This window comes from Oratosquilla oratoria, chromosome 16, assembly GCF_046742065.1.
Source record: "Oratosquilla oratoria isolate Oo_2021 chromosome 16, ASM4674206v1, whole genome shotgun sequence".
Lineage (NCBI taxonomy): Eukaryota > Metazoa > Arthropoda > Malacostraca > Stomatopoda > Squillidae > Oratosquilla > Oratosquilla oratoria.
Genome location: NC_134792.1, coordinates 33,708,535 through 33,716,034, shown reverse-complemented (window position 1 = coordinate 33,716,034; position 7,500 = coordinate 33,708,535).

The window sequence follows — 7,500 nt, the reverse complement described above, 5'->3', positions numbered from 1 at the left end:
AGAGAGAGAGAGAGAGAGAGGGAGAGAGAGAGAGTGTGAAAGGGGGCGATACGGAAGGAGACCCTTCAATATATATTTTTAAAATAAATTCTCTGTTAATGACAAAACGGGTTGAGACAAAACTACAGACTGTACAATAACGAACTTATCTTAGAATTTTTTTTTATTAACTCGAACCAAATCTCCTACTACAAAGGGTTCAAGGAATTCCCAAAACCTCTGGAAATCCACTCAGGCGTCCAATGAGTAATGCAAGTGAATAAAACACGAAATGTTTTAAGAATGAATAATACTAAGTAGAGGGACAACGGTGCGCGAAATAACGTGGAGTGAAATACACGGCAGACTTAACCCAAAACTTAAATTCCCGCGCCGAGAGAAGCAGTAAGAAAACCAGGAAGACAAGCACAGAAAGGCAATGAAGTATATCACCTGAGTGGAGAAGCCGATAAGGAAAGTGGCAAAGCGGCCAACCCCCATACGACAAAGAAAACGCATTGCCCGCAAAGAAAATGGGATAAAAAAGGAAAACTCCGGTGGTACCTCGGGAACCATGGTTCTGTGTTCTGGCAAGAGTGGTACCAATTGTAGTGGAGGACGAGTTAGCGTGTGCGTGTGTGTGTGTGTATGTTTGTGTGTGTGTGTGTGTGTGTGTGTGTGTGTGTGTGTGTGTGTGTGTGTGTGTGTGTGTGTGTGTGTGTGTGTGTGTGTGTGTGTGTGTGTGTGTGTGTGTGTGTGTGTGTGTGTGTGTGTGTGTGTGTGTGTGTGTGTGTGTGTGTGTGTGTGTGTGTGTGTGTGTGTGTGTGTGTGTGTGTGTGCGTGTTTTTTTTTCATTTTTTTTCATTTTTTTCATTTTTTTTTTTTTTTTACTGGTGGGCATTCCATACAAACCTTTTTCATTAAATAATTTCTCCTTTCTTTTTGGCTCATACCAAGTAAATTCATTCCCCCAAGAGAGAGTCACTGTATAAAAAGTGATGATATAATGTTGACCTCCCATGAAAGCAGCTTGCATAGTCAGGTCACCTACGGCGATGTCTAGAACGAAACTAAGATAGACGCACGCACGAGTCAAGGAAGCAGAAGGTTCTGAAGCTTTAATGGAAACTTTGAATCATATTTAATCTATGATGATGAAAGTCAGGCCGCGAATAGGGATGCCGAGATGGGACGCGTTGTAGGCTTCAGCCATCTTGATTACCCAAAGCCGACTAATGGAAGGGTAGCATCATTACTGCTGCCGCAGACATTTTTCAGGCTTTACCCTGGACACACTCGCCTGCCAGCCGATGAAGCCCAACCCGTCCATCATTTAAGCCCAATTTACGCTTTGGCACTTTAGAATTTATGACCCAACACAGCGTAGTTCTCTATAGTGTGGATTACGCTCGATATTAAATATGAAAATTAATACGGTACCCGTGTAATTGCCCAATGCTGCGTTTATCTGTATGCAATAGAGAGTGTGATGGTTACAACAACACACATCGCTGCGTGATGAGTATTGAATCTGATACGGCTTGTCATTTCATTGATGCATAACATCATTCAAATGCTGAACAGTGTTGATCTCTAACGCATTAAATTACAGTTCAATTCGCATTGCTCTGATTATGAAGACATAATATCATTCGACATGCGTCAATATGGAAAGGGCTGACATACATTCCGGTTCAAAACACGTTATAAACGGCTCACAATTGAAAGCCCCGTGCAAAAAGGCAATCCAATTGAATCATGCAATATGCAACTCCGAATCTATTGCAGCTTTGAAATTTGTAATGGAGATAACGGCCAACTTTGCCTTCGGCGGTCGAGACATCCTAAGGACACGTGCAACAGCTCACTCGACCAGCTGTTCATTTATTCCACTTATCGAACACCTTATCCACTGCACCACCTGAGCCAAATCGTCCTTGTTATCCTCCAGGCCCCCGTCATCAGTGTACAATACCTTGGCCTACGCTCAGTATAGGTATGATTAAAGCTGCTTTGATCCAGTTCGCAACAAACTTCCGAATTCATCATCATCATTGCCCCGGCCATCAATATTACTTTCCCCCCCATCCCTCATCCCCCATCTCCCTTGGCTCATCATTATCTCTTGACCCCCAACCTCACCCCTAACCCTCCTTTCTAAACCTTGACTTTCCTCCATATGACGGGTTAAGGAAAATATTTCACATATTGTAAAAAAAAAAAAAAAAAAAAAAAAAATCAGGTCTTGTAAAAAAAAAAAAAAAAAAAAAAAAAAAAAAAAAAAAAGGTCTTTCTCCTAGAGAACTGTATAAAAAATGCCAATGAATAATCTGTATGATGGTTTTCCACCACTACTATAGTGTTGTCTCTCTCCTCTTCTCACTCTTTTCTACAAACGAGTACATACACGTAAATATTCAAAGCTATACAACGGCGTGAAAGCACAAACGCAGTTTCAACAATACAAAAGTAAGCCACTATTCTCTCCCGAACAAATAGATGAAAATTGAGTGTGTCATGTGTGTAAATTCAATCCATAATATACAATTCGAGTGAATTAATCTTTTAGGGAGATCAATGGTTGTCGATCAAAAGTCAACTAAGAAATTCAAGAACATGGTGAATCACAAGCCCACCTGCATACAAAGACATTCATAAACACAAGCGTGTACGTTTGTGTGTGTGTGTGTGTGTGTGTATGTGTGTGTGTGTGTGTGTGTGTGTGTGTGTGTGTGTGTGTGTGTGTGTGTGTGTGTGTGTGTGTGTGTGTGTGTGTGTGTGTGTGTGTGTGTGTGTGTGTGTGTGTGTGTGTGTGTGTGTGTGTGTGTGTGTGTGTGTGTGTGTGTGTGAGAGAGAGAGTGTGTGTGTGCATGTGTGTGTTAAGGTATTACGTACATACCATCCCATGTTGATGTTAAACCTATTTTCAGCACTGGGAGAATTATTTTTTTTTTCTTGCATAAGCTGTGGTATTTTCACATCTTTAACAGTAAACCATCTGTATGGCTGCTGACACATCTTATTCTGGAAGCTGTTGCTATGACTTAGACGAGCTCCACATCAAATAACGGCGGGAAGCATGTTTTGTTCATACGAGAATGCATGTGCATTCCAACGAAGGAAAATATCAAATCTGGAAGTGCCAGACATGTTTCCGACCATTTTTTCATCGTGGTTGTGTTGCACGACTAAAGTCTGTTTCTTTACTTCCACAGGGCACCCTGGCCGGGCTCAAAAAAAGAAAAAAAAGAAAAAAGAAAAAATGCAAGGCAATATAATAGGGGACTGACATGATGATGGCGTTTTGCTCCTAGGAACTGTGTGTGTGTGTGTGTGTGTGTGTGTGTGTGTGTGTGTGTGTGTGTGTGTGTGTGTGTGTGTGTGTGTGTGTGTGTGTGTGTGTGTGTGTGTGTGTGTGTGTGTGTGTGTGTGTGTGTGTGTGTGTGTGTGTGTGTGTGCGCGCGCGTAAGCACGAAAACATTGTGTGTTAGTATATCTATTAATCAATCTGCACCTATTCTTTTACATCACCGCAACAATTGATCCATACAATATTAAGACGCTGTCTTCTCCATTGTAATGGAGCTCACTACCTGGGTGTCTTTGTACAAAATATCAAACAAAAAACATTGGAAAACTATGCTTCCTCTAACATACATTTTTTTTTTGTCAGAATAGCAAAATATTTATAGACATTGAATGAAAAATGTGAGATAGATTTTAAAAAATGAGGCATACCCTTAGACAAGCGTGGATAACAATACTACGTACTTACCTAGATTATTTTTTCAAAAATTGTATTTTGTGAAAATATGTTGAAATATTGATTTACCTGATTGTATCTTTTTACACCATATGACTGAATAAAATGGTTATGTATTAGAAAGAATAAAAATTTACGTGATAAAGCTTTAAATCTACCGGAAAACACAATATTGTTGTTTTAACTTATTTTACAAGACTGTCATAAGAACGTAAGATTGAAGTAGACTGCAGGAGACCATAAGGCCTACACTAGGCAATTCCATGTTTATTACACAAAAATTCTAGCTTTAATTTTTTTATTGTTATTATTATTTTGTTCTGGATAACGCTAGACAATGGTAACATAAGACCATAAGAATGGGGGAGACTGCAAAAGACCATAAGGCGTACACTAAACAGTTCCATGTCCATTACACATATTTTCACTTATTTTTTATATATTTTTATCTAATTACACTATATAACAATATTTCACATAACTTTTCTCTCTCTCTCTTACTCTCTCTCTCTCTCTTTCTCTCTCTCTCTCTCTCTCTCTCTCTCTCTCTCTCTCTGTCTGTCTCTTTTTTTCTTTTTTTTGAGTAGTTCTAAGAAAAAATTGAGCTGGTTCCAAATACATATTTCCTTTTCTTCAGCCATCGGCCGTTTTAGTGATATAGAAAATTACAATAACATGAAGAAATGTATAGGGTAGGAAAAATATACAATTTCCATTTTTTCAGGTTTATACTACAAATATTGACGTGCTTGAATATGGATACAAGAAGATGCAGAAATTCATCAGATTCATTCTATTATGCGTGTGGTTTCTATGTTGGATCTAAGCATGTATCACATGAAATTGTGAAAGGTGCAAAATACTGGATTGTTTAAATACTGTACTTTGGAACAACTATGGGTAACCAAGAAGAATCATGATCCTCTCATGTGATATGTGGAAGTTGTCCATCAAATTTAGATGCATAGCTGAGAGGTGCCAAAAAATCAATGCCATTTGCTGTGCCAAGGGTTTAGCGGGAGCCAAAAAAAATCATCACGATGAATGCTACTTTTGCGTAATTGATATATCAAAGTACAGAAAATCTACGGGAAGAACACCCCACATATCCCAGCATTTTATCCTCTATTACATCTGTGCTACATGATAGTATTTTACTGGTTCCACGGCCACCAGAAAATGTAAGTAAATCTGATCAAATTGTGAACTCTGTTCTTTGTTACATAATCAGTATTGAAAACTTCTAAACATCCAGCTGCGTTTTCTTGTAATGTGATTACATAAACAATTCATATTTATGTTGCAGTTGATAAATGCATTTTTTTTTTTAGGTAGAGGATATGATGGAAGTCTCATCAGGAAAGTGGGAAGGTTGTGACAATGAAGAAATGAATGAAATTTTAGAGCCAAGACTAAGTACCTTCTCACACTTTCCAAATCAACGTGAACTGGATGAGCTCACCATAGACTTCGGCCTTACTATGTCAGGAGCTGAGATTTTAGCATCCAGACTGAGTGAATGGAATCTATCGGGGAGGCCTGTAGATCAACAGTATACAGGAATTACCATGAGGAATTTGAAGTACACTTTGATATAAGTGAGAATCTCTGCTTCTACGAAGATAGTAACGACTTATTTATTGGAATTGATCATAACCCTGAACAAGGGTGACTGTTCATAGATAGTTCTACAACACGCCTCAATGCTGTTTTACTACAAAATGAGAATCAGTATCCATCTCTGCCTATAGCATACTCAATACAGATGAAGGAAGAATATGACTATGTAAAAAGGCTTCTCGAGAAGGTAAGCTGATGAGTTTAAATGGAATGTTTGTGGTGATTTTAAAATGCTCGCCTTCTTACTTAGATTACAAGGTGGGTACAATTTTTTTTTTTTTTTTTTTTTTATCTATGGGACAGTCGAGCTGATAATGAACACTACAAGAAAGTGGAGTAGCCCCTTCAAGATGACTTGTAGCCATGAAAACTCAGTGTTATCAGACAGACTATTACTGTAGAGCCTCCCAAAGTGATACAATCCCGACATCATATAAAGCTTGGTTTGATCAAACAGTTTGTGAAAGTATCAAATAATGGTCGAAAAGCATTTCAAGATATTTGTCTACTTTTTCCGATACAATCAGAGGCCAAAGTCACGGATGGTGTGTTTACTTGTCCGCAGGTAAGGAAAATGTTGAAATCAATACAACTTGATAATGCAATGATTGATGTCGAAAGAAAAGCGTGGTGGGCATTTCGAGACATAGTTTATAAACTCCTTGGTAATAATAAAGACCCAAACTATAAGCAGCACGTAGCAAAACGTTTTGGTAAGTTATAAGAACTTAGGATGTAGAATGTCACTAAAGGTACATCTTTTGCATTCACATTTGGATTTTTTCGTGGAAACTTAGGAGGAGCGAGTGAAGACTATGGTAAGAGGTTCCAGCTGGACATTGCAACAATGGAGAAAAGATACCAAGGAAGACGGGGCACTAATTTGATGGGAGACTGCATATGGTCACTGGAGCGTAAAGATCAAGGATCTCACAGTAATAAATCACTCTCGTAAGTGCATTTCTAGGGGGCTATTATAACCATACCACATGATTTTATACTTAGATTTTCTCATTAGTTTAAAAAGTGAATACAAGGACAAAATATCAGCTACTATTTGTAGACAATCTGAATATGGTAAATGTAGTGTACTATCGTAGTTTAGTATAGTTTGTTTTGTATATAAAACCTCAATTACCTTTTGAAATATCGATTTTATGCAATTTTCAATGGTATTTCTAAAATCAGGAGAGAAAACAACCTTAGAAACACTAAAGATATTTAAAGAAACAGAACTAGCGTTACCTAATGTTATTTTGTTCTTGATGACGCCGGACAATGGTAACATAAGAACATAAGAATGAAGGAGACTGCAAGAGACCATAGTGCCTACGCTAGGCAGTTCCATGTCTATTACCATCTAACATCCCCATCCATAAAGCTATCTAATCTTAAAACAGCAAATATTTTCAGCGCTCGTTACATGATTAGTTAGGTTATAAAAACCTTATAATCTTTCAAAGGTTTAAACATTTATGAAGTGTACTTTGATACTCGCCATAGGATTTTATTCAAGCTTGGGAAATCTCTCTATGCCCTAATAGGTTATTTGTGTCTCTATTTAGGCAAGTTAAACCCTGTTCACACCAGCGGTTTCAACCGCGGCGTTTCACTTACAATGTATGGCAATAGAGGCGTTTGCACACAACCGCGTAGTTTTTCCTTGACCACGCCTTAGCTAATGTTATTAACAGTTAAGCAGTTGTATACTAATGATGCTTAAGCAACTGAATCAGATGATAATACTAGTGAATATATTTTTTCATTTTTTTTTTTCATGTGCACTATCAAACGTGTTGAGAAAGCGTTTAACTTGTATCCCACAAATGCTCTAAATAGGAAGTAACTATGAAGTAGAAATATAAGTATTTTCTAAGGTATTGCAATTTTTTTTCTTAAAACAGATGTTTTTTAAGATGTAGTTGAAATCAACTATAGAAAAGATAATGAGCTTCATTATTTCTTATCCAGATGGTATCATATCGTGAGTGAGAATGGTGACTACATGGGAGCTTGTTCGGATAGAACGCGATGATGATGATGATGATGATGATGATGATGATGATGATGATGATGATGATGATGATGATGATGATGATGATGATGATGATGATGATGATGATGATGATGATGATGAT